Source organism: Chlamydotis macqueenii, chromosome 3 (genome assembly GCF_036417535.1).
Source record: "Chlamydotis macqueenii isolate bChlMac1 chromosome 3, bChlMac1.mat, whole genome shotgun sequence".
NCBI classification, from domain to species: domain Eukaryota; kingdom Metazoa; phylum Chordata; class Aves; order Otidiformes; family Otididae; genus Chlamydotis; species Chlamydotis macqueenii.
Window position 1 is genome coordinate 43,299,782 of NC_141558.1, and position 20,907 is coordinate 43,320,688.

The 20,907-nt window shown below is 42.6% G+C and overlaps 1 protein-coding gene across 3 annotated transcripts in view; it reads right to left on the reverse strand.

The window, feature by feature from the left end:
- Positions 1–20,782, reverse strand: part of GPR63 (G protein-coupled receptor 63) — a 32,577-nt gene extending 11,795 nt beyond the window's left edge. For 2 of the 3 annotated variants that reach the window (XM_086745006.1, XM_086745007.1), the window contains exon 1: positions 20,440–20,782. The gene's annotated coding sequence lies outside the window, so the exon portion shown is untranslated. Of the gene's footprint in view, positions 1–15,639; positions 15,715–20,439 lie in introns of those variants that run through there. The other variant, XM_086745008.1, reaches the window with a different exon arrangement.
- Positions 20,783–20,907: the final 125 nt, after the last annotated feature.

Here is a 20,907-nt window from a genome sequence, read left to right on the forward strand (position 1 = left end):
AGCACATTTTCTGTCACAAAAATAACTTCTTCTCTCTACTTATGTGTTTATAGAAAGCATGTCCAACTCTCAGTAAACATATCTTTAAAATCAATATGGAAAAGCATGGTACCATAGAACAGTTAGGGTTGGAAGGGACCTTTAAAGGTCATCTAGTCCAACCCCCCTGCATCCAGAGTGTCACCATAAGCTATAAAATTCTTCCACTTCAAGCCTCCAAGAAGGGAAAAAATAAAGGCACTTTTTTGAAGTAAATCTGGAAAATTTTACTAAATTTGAGTACCTTGAAGAGCTTGCTCTTCACTGGGTAAGATTGCTTTGGGTAGTTTTCTGTTGGCCATCAGGGGTTAATAATGTTTCCAAACGACATTTTTTTTCCCCCTCATTATAAATTACTAGTCAGGCTTTTTTGTAAGAACAGAGGGGAAAAGCTCTGTAACCCTTCACAATCCTTTAATGAAATTTGAACGCAAGGATTCTTGTACCTGCAAAGAGCTCTACTTACAGAATTATTGCCTTGATATCAGCATTTAGAGCTGGCAGAGCTACTAAAAGGATAGTCCTGACCTCTTTGTCATTCACTTACTCATTCCTGGACCCAGCTCCCCAGTCCTGAAGCAGGATTGATTTGGACTAAAACAGACCCTGGCAAGCAAATTAAAAAACTTCACACTTCTGGTCTGAAGCTGTGAGATGCTGGGGTACACAGATCAAGGCATAAGATCTAGATTTGTCTTCTATATATTAAGAGGTATTTACATTCAAGACAGTGCTGTGCCACACGCAAGAACGGTGCAAAACTTGTAATTATGGATGATCTTAGAGGAATTTGCATGTTATTCAGTCTATTTCAATTCCCCAAACTAGGAACTGCCATTTCCAAAGAACTGAAATAGTGGAACTAAAATCACAGAGGTCTTAAACACCATTAAACTTAAAAATGTTTCCGACAAGCATTTAAATTATGTTAAAGACTTAGGAACTAGAGAAGGTTTCCAAAATATTATGAAATGCTTTCAGTACACCATCGCTTTTCAAAAGAGTCATAACTTCCGTTAGTACTTTAGTGACAGCTCTCCACATCCATGGCCATTTTTAATCAAGTCTTCTTAACATGTTCTTGGGATATTAAGTCAAACCATGAGCAAAAATAAACTTAAATACTGAAAGCTTCTCTTCTTGACCAAAAAGTCAGTCTATTAGAAATCATAGCAAGTAAAAAAAACCTGCTTCAAGTCAGAAAGCTTTAACAGAGCTGTCCTAAGGCTATTTTGGCTTTTCAACTAGAGCTACTCCTCTAGAACATTCTCTGAACAGAAGATTGAGTTCTGTGCAGATATTTCATATCCACACTTTCATAGACCATAAGGTAAAGATCTAAAGGCTCCTTGTATTACATCACTCACCCCTCCTTCATAGTCCCTCAGTACCCTTGATATACACTACTGCACTGCTTTCTGCTAAAAACAGGGGAAGGTGGATTCTTTTATTCATCAGTAGTTTTAACAGCCGTTAGCACATTATCTTCCACCAAAACAAAAGGGCTTATAGAAGTCATCTTATAAAAATGGTAACCCCATCATTAACAGCATTCTATGTTGATGAAATTTATTAAGCCATCTCTCCTAAAAAAAAAAAAAAATCTGTTCTATGAAATCAAATTGATTTTAACAAAAATGCATCTTTTTATAAAAAGACGCAGGGATGCTAACAGCAAAATTATTAGAATGACCGAATTTGTACTCTTTTCACACTGTGTGCTGCCCACAATAGGTTTCTGGCATTTGCTTTAACTCCTAGAGCAACACGATCAGCCTTGATTCTGCTTTTCCCACAGGGATTCATCTCATGCTACAGTCAAATTTTGCTCCTGCCCAGAAGTCTTGCTGCTGTAACACAGATGTTACGGATCTCACTTCTCGGCACTTGGTTCACAGAGAAGAGGTGCTCATAGCAAGTTAAATGAGCTGACTGTATTTCAGCAACAGAAATGCTGCTACTTGCAGCATCCTGCTCTGAGAGTACTTAAAGGCTGCAAGGATAAGATTTAGCTGAGAACTAAACATAGATTTAGTTTATATGCATATTTATTAGTCTATTAAAAATCAGCTACATATTACAATAGTAACATTTTTCACAACACAGAAACAGATACTACATAAACTAACTACTTCTTAGTAGTTATCTATATCATCTAATTGTTTTAATAGCTTCAAAATTATTTTTGTCTCATGCTAACCAACTGGAATAACACTTTGATGATGGCAATTGTTTCTGCAAAACAATCCTAGTCAGAAATCTGTTCATACTAGAAATTAAAAAAATACAGTTAAATTGAGAGTTCCCATTTGGACAGCTCTCAAGGTGAGATGACACATTACAGACATTCAGACCCTATGCAACAGGGCACTACCAATTTCTGTACAGATGTGACAGGCAGTGCTTGGAACACGCATCACGAACAGCTAAAAAGAATTGATTAAATTTACAAGCCAAAAAATATTTAAATGAGGCAATCTGGTGATTTTTAAAGCATATTGTTTTGTTTTAACGTAATACAAGAGATCTTGATTTCAATTTTTTTTTTTTAATAACAATGCAAAGCAAACAAATACTCTTACAAACTGAGGGACTTAAATCCTTTTTAAGTATCTTATAATCCCCTGTTACAAATAACTTGACAGTTAATTGAAATTATTTTGCAATACTCAGTGGTTTTGTCCTACTTGGGAGCAGTTAAACAAATAGTAGGCCAAATCAAACATCTCACATAGAGTTACAGCAGTTCCCAGTTCACAAATTTCATATTTAGGAAAGGCTTGTTTCCATGGAAAATTCCCGTCAGTAATAAAAGTGAGGCATTTTCACACTATTTTTAAAAAATAATTACTATTTTTTAAAATGAACAAACAGGCAAAAACAAAAACAAAACATCCACAACACCAAAAAATGCAAACCAACCAAAAAAACCAAAACAAAACCAAAACCCAAGCAAACCAACCAAAAAAACCACCAAACCTAGAAAGAGAATACTACCTCACCAGGAAGAAGCTACACATTAACTCATGTTGTCTTCCAGTTTGGCAGCTCAAGATCATATTTCCCTGCTTTACCCAAAGCTGGTAAAGTATGTTCAATTAATTCATTTTTCAAATAATATCAAAGTGTTTCTTCAGGTACAGAGACGTTTATTTGGTCTCAATTACAATATGAAACTGATCCTGAGAAAATATTGTATGGAATCATCTTGCATACAGGGTAACTCTAAATAGAATGATAAACTTAACATATAATTTCTAATTTGATTGCAACTACTGAAAAGTTCAGACCAAGAGACTTATATAGATTTTTTTTTTTAAAAAAGCACAAACAGCCTGTAATGACATCCCTCTAAAGAGATCAGAAAATTACACCCTTGCCTCTGTGCTCTCTATAAATCTCTTGATAAATCCTAAAATATTGTTAATGTTAAAATTAACATTATTCAATACAAGGCATCAAAAAGAACACATACAAAATCAGAAATTATGTTCCTCTTGTATTTCTGAGACAGGGGAAAAAAAAAAGATTAACTACTGGGGCAGGTTTGCAGGTCATTTTAAAGGATTCTCTATTAGGCTGTCATGACTGACAATAAAAATACAGTTTTTCTGCCTTTCTTTGGGACTGATTTAAAGTATTTTTGTCTAATCTTCTGATTATTTCCATTTTATTTCTATAAAAATCACTTTCCTATTCCAGGTATAATAGTCAAGCTTCTGTTAGCAGCTCCTTTACACTCAGAGATGCTGAAAATAACTTCTATAGAAACTTTTGCCCATCAAATAATGATTGGTTTTTCCATTGATAAAGTGTTAACTTTAACGTATTTCTACAAAATCTCTCCAAGAAAAGCCAAAACTGTTCGTACATTATTATTTTGTTTACACAAAAAAAGGATTCACTTTAACAAGACCTGTTCCAGCACACATGACTACAGTATGGTACAGTACATTTACTTTAGTTCCCTCAAAATATTTCTCATCCAGGTTCAATCAACAGACCAAGAGCCACAACTAATCCCTCAGAACATTTTCATCTGGCTTGCTATCTTCTTCCTACTATCCCTTTTCTATAGGCACTTTGCAGCAACAATTAATCTCATTCAAGTGTGTCTTTGCTGCCAGCTTTCTCATGGGTCCTGTAGCTCCTTCCACCACACAACAGCCACACAGTTTGTCAAAAGATGAGAAAGAGACTTTCAGGAAAGATGCAAGGCATCCTTCAGGAGCAAACAGCCACCACAACAATTAAACTGGCTCCATCGACAAATCTCTCAGCAAAGGGGCAGTTAAAGAGGAAAAATCATGACTTACATGCTGTGACAGCTGTAGTCTGTTCCTGGCTACTGTTTCCAGTGATAAAGACAACAGCAGACCCTGATCCATATGTAGGTCGACAGTACTCACATCAATACAATAAATCCAGTCATAAGACAAACATGGAGGGAAAGATTATATACAGTGTACTAAATGCCATCTCCACAATGCCTTCTGTTGCCTACCTGTCTGTAAAGAACAGAAACAGTTCTCTCCAATGTACTCTAAACAACAGTTTAAATGCTGCATGTTGAAGAAGTTTAACACTGTTGGAACACTGAGTCATTTTCCAGAATGTGTTTTACTGAAAACAGCTTCATTTCAATTCAGAAAACATAGAATGGCCATTCTACCGACCACCTGTATATACTTCAAATCCTTAGCTCACATATTACCTTTGCTTGGAAAGTTCTTACTGTTTTACATCTTACAAAAACCCTTCCAGATCCCTCTTTTTGTTATAGAAGTAGCTAAGGCAAGTTTCTGAAGCTCTACAGACTCAACCATTGCCTATTCTGCTCCCAGGCCACTTTTATTCCTTTTCTTCTTAAGCAAACATAGCCTGTGAGCCTCATGCATATTCAGTCCATGTTAGTCTCATTTTAAGTAGATATACCCCATAAACAACATGTCTGAGCAAAACTAGAACTGCTTGCTCATATGGTTGAGTTTACACCTTTGTATAGATGGGATGCAACTTCAAAACAGCAGAGCAGACTCTTGCATTACATTTTTTCCGTTACCCTTCACTATCTATCTGCTGCTATCACCAGTTGTTTTTTTAAACGGGTGCAATTCTAAATATACAAAATCTAGACAGACTCTAGTCATTCCTGTTATCTTAAACCACAGCTCACACAATGCTGAGAACATGGATAACATTACCTTCTCTAGTATGAGCTTCCAAGCCCATAAAGCTCCAAAGAAGGGACTTTAACTGCAGGAACACAAAGCACTTAAAGGTAAAGCAAGCAATGTGAAATAAGCACGTTACTGTACCTCTTATGCTGGAAACCTTGGTAAGCGGGATGGAGAGGATCCACACCCTATACATACGCTTTTAAAAATCCGAGGTTTACAGGTATTTCAAAAGGCTATTCATAGAATAGTTTAGGTTGGAAGGGACCTTCAAAGGTCATCTAGGCCAAACCCCCTGCAAGGAGCAGGGACACCTCCAACTCAATCAGGTTGCTCAGAGCCCTGTCCAACCTGGCCTTGAATGCTTCCAGGGATGGGGCATCCACCACCTCTCTGGACAACGTGTTCCAGTGTTCCACCACCCTCATTGTAAAAATTTTTTTCCTTATGTCTAGTCCGAATCTACCTCCCTCTGTTTTCAGAACTCTTGCTGCCTTCTCCTTGTCCAGTCAGTCCACCTCACTAACAGTAGTGCTTGCTGTCTGTTCTCTTGGCCCAGCTTACTTAAGTCAAGTCTTTATCCCTATAGCCACATGCTCAGCTAGAATGGCTCAGCTGTGCTTGCCCTTCTGTGTAGGAAGAAAAAAAAAAAAAAATCCTGCAGGATCAGTCAATAGCACTAGTTTGGAAACCTGATGCCCTTTCATCAAAAGCATTAGAAAAAAGAGCCAAGGTCTCCTCCTGGGCAGAGCAACTATCAAAAATGCAATTCAATTCACTTGCTCTGAGCAACTTCATATATGTAAATCAAATATGTATAATATAGATGTTAAACAGCTTATACATGAAGTTCAAAATCTGAAAGTTCACCAGGTCCATAGCAGCTCTATGTCCCGTGTACTTTGAAGAATCTCAGCTTACTTCCTAGTCTCAGTTTTACATTAGGACCATACTGCCGCCAGGTCTTTGTTACACCATTATCTGAGCAGTAGTTCTAACGATTATTTTAAGATCTGTTTTACTGTATGGCTTTTGTCCATTTTCTAATTTTAACAGCAGATTTTTGTTCAGTGACCCACACACCAGGTGGTCTGAGTGGGAAGTTAAGGTACCTTCTGTAAATACCAACAAAGCAATGAAAATTAACAAACCGTAAAATACAGGAAATTAACTTCTCATCGCATCATCAATTTATCTACCCACCTAAATGAGTTTAAAATACCAGCTTCAAGCAGTCTGATGTTCTAGGGACACTCAGCTGCCACTTCATTTATAGTCTGTTTCCTTAGCAACACTATAACCCATCTGGCTGCAGAAAGCTAAATTCCCAAACCATAACCTCCTGTACACCGGAAATAGGCTCAAAACCATTTATATTTTAAACAGCATACAGTCATCACAATTAGTGAGTGCATAAATGAATCTGGAAAGGCAATAATGTTCTTAGACATGCAAACTCTCCCTGTTCTACCTTGAACAAGTGACTCACATACTGAGAATGGTACACAGCCTTTTCAACTTCTAGGTGTTAGAACAGCATCTTTCCTGACACTGCAGTCCTAAGTAAAGCTGCTGAAGACCTCAGTCCTGGCTCTGAGAGGGAGAGATCTTGTATATCACCTTCCACTAACAGTTTCAGAAATTAAAATGCTTCTCTCGTCTTTGTTCCACCATGCCCATCTGAAGGAGCTTTCAGAACTGCACAAGGTCTATTCGCTCTCTTAAGACTTTTCTAACTGGAGTAATTTGAAAGACCTGGGATGCGATGCTACTAATCACAGACAAAAAAAGCCCGATGAAAGTTATTCACACTACAAAGCAGAGCCACTTGTCTTAAAAATACCTACTCTTCAGGTTTTTGCACCTAAAACTATAAATATCATCTGTACAAATGAAAATAAAAAAAATAAAAACCAGTCCCCAACAGCAACATTTAAACATTGTTAAGAGCATAAAAATCACAAAACCAAAATATTCAGGAAAGCCAGTTCAGAGACTGAAAGAGTAACTAGCAATCCCCAATGCCATAGCCAAGGTAAGATGAAACTGGATAACATCAGGCCTTCTACCATCAAGATGAATGGATAAAACTTAAAATAGCAGAATTTATCTTAACTATATACCTTTTTGTCTGAATTTGGAAACTCCAATCTGGCAAATGAAATTCAGTTCTTATCTAACAGGCAAATTAATCATAGAATGGTTTGGGTTGGAAGGCACCCTTAAAGGTCATCTAGGCCAAACCCCCTGCAAGGCGCAGGGACATCTCCAACACAGATCAGGTTGCTCAGAGCCCCGTCCAACCTGGCCTTGAACGTTTCTAGGGATGGGGCATCCACCACCTCTCTGGGCAACCTGTTCCAGTATTCCACTACTGTCATTGTAAAAAATTTCTTCCATATATCTGGTCTAAATCTACCCTCTCTTAGTTTAAAACCATTACCCCTTTAGCTAGCTCTGCCAAAATGTTTGTCCCTAACCAATTATGTAGAACGGAACAACCTCCTCATTGCCTACATCTCACAAAGACCCATCAACAGCAAGCCAGTCTTTTACCTACAGAATTATTTTTAAACGCAGTCAACCATTTCAGTGATAAACCTGCGTAACTTTGCCTGACTCTACTGTACAGTAGTGGCACACAAGTCCATATGCCTGATCTGCTGACAGCAACTGAGGAAAGATTTGAGCTTTCAGAAATCAGAAGTCTCCTCAGGTAAGGACCCCAGCAGTGTTTCTCACTGCTATTCACTGGCTAGCATCCCTCTAGGAAGTACTAAATACACTAGCTCTTGCTCTAGACACCCGATGCTTCCCTCAAACAAGTCCCACCAGACTGTTGACTACAACCAACATTTCTTAGATGCTTTGGTTACGGTTGGTTCCAAGAAAGAAGCAGGCTGATTATATCAGACAGAAGCTTCATGTCTTTTCTCCCAGGTGAGGGAAGAAATGGGTCAAATTCACAAATACTAGTCTAAAATCACTTTTATGTTCAATCATATACATGTTATATGATTGACCACAGCAAGGGGAATAAACAGGAAGAGCTGGAGATGCATGCACACAAGCAGGGCTACCACCTTGTTGGCATCACGGAGATGTGGTGGGACGACTTGTACGACTGGAGTGTCGGCATGGAAGGGTATAGGCTTTTTAGAAAGGACAGGAAGTGTTGACGCGGAAGTAACAGACACTGCTGATGACCAATATGATCAAGCAAATGCCAATTTATTGTTGATACATCCCGGTTAATATAGCCCTTCTAATTCCGTATCATGCGCAAGCTCTCTACTAATTGGTTAACTATATCATGCACGCGCTCCTAGCTAAAGTATGATTCGTTAAGTCTCTATGTTCACGCGCACGGCTCTCTCCACCTGCACCCTGTATCACGTTCAGCCCCCAGTCACGTATGCCAGCTGTTTTCCTTCTTCTCAAGGTTGCTTCGTTTACTTTCTCACAGGGAGCTTCATTACTTTCTCACAGACGGCCTCATTATTTTCTCACAGGTGGCTTCAGTACTTTCTTACAGGCAGCTTCAGTACTTTCTCACAAGCGGCCTTATCGATGTCCTTGAGGCCTGCTACTCAAAAACACAACAATTCCATTCGGTCTGGATTGTTCACTAAGTGCCCCTGGCTCTCCAGGTATCCAACAAGGAAGGGGAGATGAGGAGGGGGTGTCACTCTTTACGTCAGGAACCAGCCGGAGTGTGTGGAGCTCCGCCTGGGGATGGAGGAGGAGCTGACAGAGAGCTTAGGGGTCAAGATTAGAGGAAGAGGAGGGACAGGGGACATTACAGTGGGGGTCTGTTACAGGCTGCTTGGCGAGGAGGACAGAGCAGACGAGGTGCTCTATAGCCAGATAGGAGCAGCCTCGCGGTCACAAGCCCTGGTCCTCATGGGGGACTTCAACCACCCCGATATCTGTTGGAGAGATAACACGGCAGGGCACACGCAATCCAGGAGGTTCCTGGAATGCATGGACGACAACTTCCTCCTGCAGGCAACAAAGGAGCCAACAAGGAAGGGTGCCATGCTTGACCTTGTGCTCACCAACAGGGAGGGACTGGTGGGGGATGTGAAACTAAAGGACAGCCTTGGCTGCAGCGACCACAACACAGTGGAGTTCAAGATCCACGGGGCAGTGAGGAAACTACACAGTAAGCTCTCTGCCCTGGACTTCAGGAGGGCAGACTTCAGCCTCTTCAGGGACCTGATGGGCCAAGTGCCACGGGAGGCGGCCCTGGAGGGAAGAGGGGCCCAGGAAAGTTGGTCTATATCCAAGGAGCACCTCCTCCAAGCTCAGCAGAGGTGCATCCCAATGAAGAACAAATCGGGCAAAAAGGCCAGGAGGCCTGCGTGGATGAGCAAGGAGCTCCTGGACCAACTGAAAGTGAAGAAGACAGCCTATAGAGGGTGGAAACGGAGACAGATAGCCTGGGAGGACTACAGAGAGGCTGTGCGAGTGGCCAGGGATCGGGCGAGGAAGGCTAAAGCCCTGACAGAACTGAATCTGACCAGAGATCTAAAAAGCAACAAGAAAAGCTTCTATAGATATTTAGGGGATAAAAGAAAGACCAAGGAGAATGTAGGCCCCCTCTGGAAGGAAACCAGCGTCCTGGTTACCCAGGACATGGAGAAGGCTGAGGTACTCAATGACATTTTTGCCTCAGTCTTCACTGATAAGGGCTCTTGTCTCATCACCCAAGCTGTGGAAGGCACAAGCAGGGACTGGGAGGATGAAGAACCGCCCACTGTACTGGAAGAGCAGGTTCAGGATCATCTGAGGAACCTGAAGGTGCACAAGTCCATGGGTCCTGATGAGATCCATCCGCGGGTCCTGAGGGAACTGGCGGATGAAGTTGCCAAGCCACTGTCTATCATATTTGAGAAGTTGTGGCGGTCTGGTGAGGTCCCCGATGACTGGAAGAGGGGGAACATAACCCCCATTTTTACAAAGGGGAACAAGGAGGACCCGGGCAACTACAGGCCGGTCAGCCTCACCTCTGTGCCTGGCAAGGTCATGGAGCAGATTCTCCTGGAAACCATGCTAAGGCACATGGAGAGCAAGGAGGTGGTTGGTGACAGCCAACATGGCTTCACCAAGGGCAGATCGTGCCTGATCAATTTGGTGGCCTTCTATGACGGGGTGACAGCATTGGTGGACAAGGGATGAGCAACGGATATCATCTACCTGGACTTGTGCAAAGCTTTTGACACTGTCCCGCACAACATCCTTCTCTCTAAACTAGAGAGACATGGGTTTGATGGACGGACCACTCGGTGGATAAGGAGTTGGCTGGATGGCCGCACTCGGAGAGTAGTGGTTAATGGTTCAATGTCCAAGTGGAGACCGGTCACGAGTGGCATCCCTCAGGGGTCCGTGTTGGGCCTGGCCCTGTTCAACATCTTTATCGGTGACATGGACAGTGGGATAGTGTGCACCCTCAGCAAGTTTGCCGATGACACCAAGCTGTGTGGTGCCGTCGACACGCTGGAAGGGAGGGATGCCATCTAGAGGGACCTTGACAGGCTGGAGAGGTGGGCCCGTGCCAACCTCATGAAATTCAACCAGGCTAAGTGCAAGGTCCTGCACCTGGGTTGTGGCAATCCCAGGCACAATTACAGGCTGGATGGAGAATGGATCGAGACCAGCCAGAGGAGAAGGACTTGGGAGTGCTGGTGGATGAGAAGCTCAACATGAGCTCACAATGCGCTCTTGTGGCCCAGAAGGCCAACCGCATCCTGGGCTGCATCAAGAGGAGCATGGCCAGCAGGTGGAGGGAGGTGATTCTCTCCCTCTACTCTGCCCTGGTGAGACCCCACCTGGAGTACTGTGTCCAGTTCTGGAGCCCCCAACATAAGAAGGACATGGAACTGTTGGAGAAGGTCCAGAGGAGGGCCACAAAGATGATAAGAGGGCTGGAGCACCTTTCCTATGACGACAGGCTGAGAGAGTTGGGGCTGTTCAACCTGGAGAAGAGGAGGCTCCGGGGAGACCTGATAGCGGTCTTCCAGTACCTAAAGGGGGCCTACAAGAAAGACGGGGAGAGGCTGTTCAGTAGGGCCTGTTGTAATAGGATGAGGGGTAATGGTTTTATAATAGAGGGAGGTAGATTTAGATTGGATATTAGGAAAAAAATTTTTAGCATGAGAGTTGTAGAACACTGGAACAGGTTGCCCAGAGAGGTGGTGGAGGCCCCATCCCCGGAAATGTTCAAGGCCAGGTTGGATGAGGCTCTGAGCAACCTGACCTAGTCAGGGATGTCCCTGCTTGTTGCAGGGGGGTTGGACTAGATGACCTTTGAAGGTCTCTTCCAACCCTAACCATTCTATGATACTATTATTCTAAGCTCTCAGGAAACAGGCTGTTAATCAACCAATAGAGGTAGTTGATTACATATATTTTGGAAAACACTTTGAAATCATTAGTTTAATCCTTTTCATGATGTAGACAACAGCTCTTTGAAGTACTTAGAATACACTGGTGTTGCAGGCCCCAGACTGGCTGAGCAGTGAACTGGGTCACTCTTTTGGCAATTTCTGGCAACTTTAGTAAGAGCTCACCAATACGAAGCCCCAACTTGAGACCTTACGGAAGTCTGTTTCCTTAATAGCATCTTCTTTTCACTCCAAAAACATCTTCCTCTAACAGGGTTGAGACTGATCTCACCTAATTTCAACACAGCTTTGAGTAACCACATAAGCTTAGACAGCAGTCAGAATGCGCATTGCTGGAAAGCAAATTCATCTAAGCCATTTCAGGTATCTATCATAATTATTTTCCTTCTTAACAGTACTGTAGCTGAACTCAATAACTCTATGTACCTACATCAGTCAGCAAACATCTGTACTGCCTGAACAACTGATACAGATGGGTGCTTCTATACAACAGCTGCACAATGCTTAATAGGTGCATTCCATGATCCTGAATTTTCAGAAAACTACAGAAATTGCCCTGTCAAAGGCTGATATCAGCCCAGCCCAGGAGAGATTCACTAGCCCCCCCTTCCTGGAGTCAGGATGCTGGGATCCTCAATGTTCTCTGGAGTGCGCCAGGAGCCACAAAACATCATAACAGAATCAAGATAATCCAACAGAATCAAGATAATCCATCTTTCTCATTGTTTTAGAAGTGCAAAATCTCGGAAGACCACCAAAGCGACTGATCAGTCCCTGAGCCAATGCCTAATTCATATTCATTTATATTGTCATCAAGAAATAAAGAATCTGATTAATTATTCAAATAGCTGCACACCCAGGAACAGAGATAGACTCTGAAAACAGTGAGGGAAAGAGAGAATAGGGGACTACTACATTTTCAGCCTTGTTGATAATAGCCCAAAGTGCATCACCATATTGCCAGTGTACCGTGGAGACACTTTTTGAAGTCTATCATTTGTGGTGGCCTTGAAAACACACATTTAATCCAGTTCATTCAGATCTAGCAATTTAACAGCAAAAGTGCTATTACCTGAGATTTCATGCTTTGATTTGGTATTTTCAGAAAAGATTAATGTAGTTGGAACTTGCCTTCTTATCTTATCAAAATGAAGGGAACAGGGAGGGAAAAGGGTCTTAACTTCAGTCAGCAAATGCACTCAGCCTCGTCTCTATCCTCACAATAAATGCAACAGAAATTTCTTACAGCAGATGCCGATGTCCCGATACCAGTAAGGCATAGTACAGCCTCTCCCCGTTATAAATACTCTGAACATGCCTTTATGAGTCAGTATTAAATATTGCCAAATTTCTTCCGTGTGTCACCTCCTTATCATAAATTACACACTTGGAGCCTGAGCAAACATGCTGAATGAATTCAGTAGTGTGAAGGATGGAATTAACTTCTCAGCTCTACCAACTCAAGAATCCTTCAAATCAGAAATAAGGCAAGAGGTGGGAGGCCCCATTGCTACTCAGTTGATTTTGCTCCAAAAATAAACAAGCAGTTCCTCTCCAAGCCACACATTAATTTTTCCAGAGTACTCAATATAAGCATACAAAGGTCTTGGGTACCAGTGTGCATGTGTGCATTTTTGAGAGAATGGAAGTACAAACACAACACACATTTTCCTTCAATGTTTCACGGTAAGTGTTTGGCTAGATGCGGGAAGTTTAGATTTTGGTTTGGAGATTTTTTTACTTCGTTTCTTAAAATCATTTTGGTAGTAAGAGGAACCACAGGAAATCTGGATACAAATAAAGCTTGAAATCATTGTCTGCACTTCGGAGTTTACATATGCAAAAGGATATACACACACAGTTAGAGATACAGAGATCAAAATATCACCAATATATTATGTGCATGTATTTCTAAACACATCCACAAATATCATGCAAGACTCCAGAAAAATGTCTAGAGAAAATTCAGAAGTGACAACTTGACAGAGCATTCTAAATCAAAATGATCAAATAATAAAGGCTTGTTGGAGTATTATCTACTGAAGGTAAGAATTTAATCAACTTATAATATTATGTGTTTTCAAATTACTTTTCAAGTCTGTGACAAAAAAGTTGTTTCTATTTTTTCAGATGATATCATACTCTCTTTTCTATCATTACACACAATGAACCTTGTGCAATCCTTTGAAAGGGATAATTTTGTGAATTACACTACTGATGTAGAAAACTTGTAGCAATAACTATTTCTAAGTAGTATCAGGTTTTGAAGTTCTAGTTAAGACAGCTTTAGAAAGACAGGATTATTATTTTGCAATTTGCATACAAAATACATGCTTTTTCATCCCCTTTATTGCAAAGTCTCCCCATTGTGCTCAAAGCAACCCAAACTGAACACCTCGTTTGTGAACTTTTTCCTATCACTTTTTTTTCCTTTTTCCTGGTTTTAAAATGAGGAGATAGCTTGTACAAGATAGTGAGGTAATGAAGATAATTTAATATTCCTGAAGAACTGAGATATTATAGGGATGAACACCATCACAGAAGAAACACACATTAAAGTTAATTATTAAGCATTCAGAATGGGTTATAAAGAAGGCATGCGACCATATATTGAATAATGACAAGAAAATAAAGGACTGCAAAAGTGCTCACAAGGATTAACCTTGCCTAAACATAGCTGTCCTAAAGGTTGGATAGCAAGGCTAGAAGAGCCATTGAGACTCTCAGGATACAAAGCAGAGAGACACTGATCAAGTAATTCAGCCGTAGGTGGGATAAACCACTTTCTGGACAAGCTTATTTTTCTCCATTGACTGGAAGGCTAGCTGAGACTACCTCAGCATGACCATAGTCCTCTGCAGGTTATTTCTAACAGATCCCTTAAAGGTAGCCTATTGTCAGCAAGTTTAAATTTGCTATGCAGGGGTCCATACACCTAATGAGGTTGAAAAAAGCAACAGAACTAAATAGCTAGCTTTCAGAAGCTCAGACTGAAAACTTAGATTTACCTCTTAAACCACCAGCATTCATTCACTGCACATAACGAGGCAGGCACCTGCTGGAAAATACAATGCATGACCATGTGGGAGAAAGAAAGGAGAAATTTCAAACATCTCATCTGTTCCAAAAAGCAAGGCTAGCAAAAGATTTTTATTTTGCCCATAGAAAAAGAAAAAAGGAATTCAACCAATTTGATCATCACGCTATTGAAGATGATCTGCAGGACTGTCTGGAAGAGGATTGTTTTTCACGTTTGCCAAAAGTCATATATTCTCCTGACAGAAAATGTGTTATTACGCATCTGAAAAAAAAAAAATCTGTATTTTTAATGAGCACAAGAACCATATTATTCTGGGGGGTTCGCAGCAAAGGACAAAGGACGATGCACACAAGCTACAGTATGTGTAATTTCAATTAGGCCTTAGGAAAAAAAAAAAATCATAGTGAGAGTGGTCAAACACTGAAACAGGTTACTTAAAGAGGTTGCAGAATCTCTGTCCTTGGGGATATTCAAAACTCAAGTGGACACCTGAGCAACCTCATCTAACTTTCAACCTGGCTCAACTCTGAGCACTGTTGGCTCACATGACCTCCTGAGGTCTCTTCCAATCTCAGTTATTCTGTAATTCTATGCTCCAGCCTCAGCCCACTTACGCTATAACAGCGATTACTCCTTCAGCACAGTCTGTTAAATCTAAGCACTTGTTGTGGCTTACTGTCAGCCAGTAATTAAGCACCACGCAGCCACTCACTCACTCCCCTCCCACCCAACTGGATGGGGAGAAGAATTGAGAAGAAAAGCAAAGCTCATGGGTTGAGATAAAGACAGTTTAACAGGACATCCAAGGAAAAGAAAGCAATAATAATAAAATAATAATAGAATATACAAAACAAGTGACAAACAGTGCAATTGCTCACCGCTGATTGATCCCCAGCCCGACCCTGAGCAGTGACCCCCGTCCAGCCAATTACTCCCAGTTTAAATGCTGAGCATGACATCATATGGTATGGAATACCTTTTTGGTCAGTTTCGGTCAGCTGTCCTGGCTGTGCCCCCTCCCAGCTTCTTGTGCACCTCCAGCCTTCTCGCTCACAGGGTACAAGAAGCTGAGAAGTCCTTGACAGTGTAAGCACTGCTCAGCAAGAACTAAAACATCACTGTACTATCAACATTACTCTCATACTAAATGTAAAACACAGCACTATATCACCTACTAGGAAGAAAAATAACTCTATCCGAGCACAAATCAGGACAGTGCTGGATCTGAAAGCCTACTGCTTCCCCTTTGCCTTCTTGACCTGATCAGAGAGACACAAAGACACACACAATCAGGCCTGCTGACCTGACCCATGCAACTAGACGGCTGCAAGCTAAATTAGGATAAAATATTCCAACTGGCCAACTAAAGTGACTAACAACTAGAAATTACATATGAAATCAACAAAGAGAAGGATCTGGCAGAAAAATGCAGGAAGCAGCTGGGCAACAAGACAGCCACAAAGAAACAGGTCAGTAAGAGTAAAATATTCCAGGTAAAACAACAGTAAAATAACCAGATAGCACTGCTCTGTGGACAACAGCATGGAAACTAAGCCCCAAAGTTTCACCATCCTCCTCAAGTCAGCTACATTATATTACATAAAAATTATGAGGTAATGTGGGTCATTTCATAATCCATGTATAAAGCATGCTATTTCCCTTCACTGTCAATCCACCTATGGATCACAAACTACTGCTTCAGCTCAGACAGCTACAGTCTCAACTGGCATGTAGAGGTTCCAACTCTGTTTATCTCTGAAAGATATACTCCTTTTGCATCCATTTACTTTAGTGATAAAAAAAAAGCACTGAAAAAATCACACATCCAAAAACTATGTTAAAAAATGAATGCTATTAAGGTTTGAAAGTCAAGCTCTGACGACTTGAGAAGTAGCAGTTATAAAACTTTAATTAAACACTATGACATAGGCTTTAACTACATGACTAAATACTACTTATCCACACAGAACCCAGCTTCCTTTAGAAGGCCCAGTGCTCACCAAGATGAATAACTGTTCAAAACCTTGTTTTCTCCACAATTACTGTGTGTCACCATGTCATATTTTATCAACACAATTCAAACATTGCTTTAGTAACTCCAAGAAGGAGAAAACCAAGGAAGTGATACAAAAATCATAACTATCCACTAATTTTGGTTGCCCAATTTGAGATGTTAAGCAGTCTGAAAAAAATCAGATCCTAGACAGTACAAAGCTCCCAAAGGCCATACCATCACCACTTCAAAGCTTTAAATTTCCAAACACTTCTGTGCTTATATGGTCTTAACAACATTCTTTTAAACACAGCTTGTGTATAACATACATCTGAATTGAGGTAAATTAGGTTATAGTCATGCAAGACTTCTCTAAGTGCCATTCAAACCAGCGGGACTCCTCAGACACTTCCACATGTGTCTAAGTGTAAATACCTTACTGAATCAGTGCTTTTACATAGAGGCGGAAGAAAAGGATAGCTCACCTTTCTCCCAAAGTACCCACTGAAATGTCTCAATGTTAAGATTTGTATCTTATGAGGTTTCATCCAAATAAAATCAACTGGAATTTCACTGAGACAAGCTGTCTGTTTGGGAAAGTGAAGCATTTACTAAGTCCCATCACGCATGTAAGGTTTAGGTAAGTATCTAAGCATTATCCGCAACTGGAAAGGAGGTGACTAAACAATTTTCCTACTTAAGTTCAAACTGTGCTACTAGCTAGGTTAGCAAAGTAACAGCTGCCAGCAAATACAGAGAAAAAAAAATACACTGTTCTATGCAAGTATTTTATAAGTCTATGAGAGGCAGTGTGACCTGATAGATCAATTTTCAATCTGAGATTCTACTTCTGAATCCTATGACTAGGATTCTTTAGGTAAATAGTTACACTTTCTCTTACCTCACTTTCTTCATTTGTAACAATTAAGTCTGATATTCCTTAGAATTGCATTGAAATTTATTTATGAGACTATTATGGGAGATTAACTACACATATCAATATCCAAAAAGCAAGCACAGCAAAAAACACAATGCACACGCACCATTTCATTACTTAAACAAACAGTGAGACACTGCAAAAAATGTGGACCAAAACACATGCTTACAGAATGCTATGAAGTGCATAGGCTTTGTTCATAAGTTCAGTGACAAAAAAAGACAGCAAGCATGGTGAGTCCACAATGATTTATTTTAAACATCTAGTCTAATAACTTTAAAAGGCTAGTAATCTCTCCAGGCGTCAAAAAGTAAATAATCTTCAGAGCATTTAAAAAAAAAAAAACTTGCTCTGCCCAACTTGCTACTTATAGAAAAATAATTTAAAAAGTAGCAAAACAGCATGAGAACACAGGCCATGGACGTGTTCACATCTAGCCATTAGGATTGCTTACGGACATGCACTGCCCTGGGATTACATTCCCAAACAAGAACAACTTGTGTAAGCCTTTCCCTGAATCTGCTTAACTCTCCCATATGGGCAAGTGGGAAAGCCACCAAGCCTTCACCTACTCCCTCTTCACCCACCCGCACAAGTGAAGAAAAAAGCAGCCCTGACAGTTCTAAGCAGCTGACTATGAAAAGCAGCATTTTACAGCGCTCAATATCCTCAATGCAGGGAAATTAGATCACTATGATTGAGCACAGAGTTAAGAGAGGCTACTTACAGTGTTACTGATAGACTATGCCCACACCAGTAAATCAAGCAATGCCAGGAACCATTCCCACAAAAGGGAGCTCACTCAGTCATGCAGACCACTGAACTGCTACAGCACAGCATCTTTCTGTGTCAGGCCACCTACAGCTTTCCTATGCAATTCTCAGGCGTGATTTCAGATTTAACACAGGCCAGAAGCCAGTCCCAATCAGTAGCTTGTACTCAGCTATCCTGTTCTGGAAGGCAGGAGAGTTTAGCAGCATTGACAAGGGCTAATCCATGCTAGTTGTCTTCAGGACCAGACAGAACGGTCTTGGGTACATTTAATTAACTGGTAGAGCAGTGGCCATAACCTCTCCAGGCTTTGTCTGCTGTTATTCTTAGAGGAAGACTTTAGCATGACCTGATCATCACCACCTGACAAGAGTAACCTAGACACTGTACTATACAAGAAAAAAATCAGCAAAGCTCATCTTGTCTTCTTCCTGCTTCCTCTGAGCAGACAGACCTTTCAAACCATCTAATACCCAGAGTCTCATTTATTTTCTCAGTTAAAAAAAAAAGTTTAACATGCGCTCTTACAGTCAGGCCACTCTCTAATGAATGAGTCATGCAAAACAGTGTTAAGCTGGGTTTCTGAGGGCTGATCATGTGGCAGTAAATATTTCAAATGAAAGTTAGAAATTATTATTCTTCTAATTACTAGCCGTTACCAAATCTGCTTCCGTAGACTAAAAATATAATTACTAGTGTTATCCTGGAAACATAGCTACAGCAATGTTGGCAAATCCACTTTCACAACAGATAACCGTGCAAAAACAACAGTAAAAATACATTTGAGAACTGACAATACACGGCCATTCTGTGTTACCAGTTTTCTTTGAAATCTCTTTATAGTGTCAGTTATCTAGAAACAGTCTATTTAAAACTGTTCTTTCATAATCCGACACCCCTGCTGTCTTTGCTCTAACATCAGAACGTGCAAGATGTCCCACAGAAAATGCATTGTGCAAAACCCATTTGCCACCGTTTAAGCACTCGTCTTTTCAGCAAGGATAATAAATTTTCTTTTACAATCCTCTTGGGCATGGATCTAACTTGTCAGCTATACCTAGCTCTGACCATTTAAAATGTGTATGTTACTGTATCTTTATGCAAAGCCACCGTTTTCTTGGAAAAGTGTTTTTACCGATTTACAAGCAAAACTTCACAATATGTGTTGCTATATATACTAACCTGCACTGTACCATCTGACTTTTAAAAATCAAGTATGAAGAAAACCATGTAGAATAGCCAAATAGAAACTGCATGCTCGTTTAAAAGAATACCAATTGTTTTGCATTTTAAGTGAGGCACCTCTTTTTTTTTTCCCAGGAGCGACTCCCCACACCAGTAGCAACACGCATACCATACCAGGCACCGGCAGCTTCTCCCTGATCAAGAGTTTTGCACAATGAAAAGTCCGAGGAGCAGGTGACAGACAGCAGCCAGCCCCCCTCGCAGCCCCCGTGCCCCTAACGCTTCGTCCGGCCTCACGGAGGAGGGGGCGCCTCGGCCCCCCGGCGGCCTGCGGGGCGGCTCTCGCCCGGAGGGCTTCAGAGTGCGGGGCCACCTCATGGCGATGAAAACCAAGCCGGAAACGCGGCCCCCACCGCCGCCGGAGGAAACCCTCAAGCCCCTCACCTCCACGGGCGGCCTCAGGACGCGGCCGGCAGCGCTCCCGCCCCTGGGCCCTGCTCTGCCCCCCGGGAAGTCCCCGCCCGTCGCCTCCCCTCAGCCGCTGCCGAGCCCACGCGCCGCTGACCGTTGCCCGCCAACGGTTCCGGCGCTGGCGGCGGGCGGGAGAGGGGGCGCCCGGCTGCCCTGGGCCCACGCAGCCTCCCCGGGCCGCCGATCCCCAAACCGGCCCAGCCCCACGGGCACGGACTCCCGGGGTCCACCCGGAGCTGGAGCACCCTCCCGGCCGTGGGACCCCGCACAACCGTGCGGGGCTCTCAGCGGTCCCCGCTGCAACTCCACCGCCCAGACCACCGCCCCCCTCGGACCAGGGGCGGCTGCAACCCAGCCCCCTGGAACCGCCGCCAGCAGATCCAGCTCCGGCCGCGGCGCGACACCTCGCCTCGCCTCACCTCACGGCGTGGCCGGTGCCCTGCGGAGCCCAGCGCGGCACAAGTCCGGCCTGAGCCCATCCCTCCGAGAAGTTTCCTGTCATCGCAGCGGCCGGGGAGAACAAAAGCTTCAAAGCCAGGAGCAGGAGGAGGAGGAAGGGCAGCGCAAGCAGAAAAGTGAGGGGCATCGCTCGCCGCACCGCTGCTCTCGACTGCCGACCTCCCGCCCCAGCGGGGCAGCCCGCTCACCGCCGCCTCCCCATTTGCTTCGGCAGCGGCTCTGCTGCACAGGCAGCGCTGCGGAAACGCCGGTCCGAGGAGCCGGCAGGCAGACAAGGAGGCGCTGGGTCGCCTGCCGGCAGCCTCCACCCCCCCTTCGCCGCCGCCCGCCCGTCCGTCCGTCCCGCTCTCCGCAGCGCCGCCGAACCCCGCCCGCCCGCGCCGCGGCTCCGCCTCCCGGGGGCGCGCGTAGGCCGCGGCCGAGCGGGC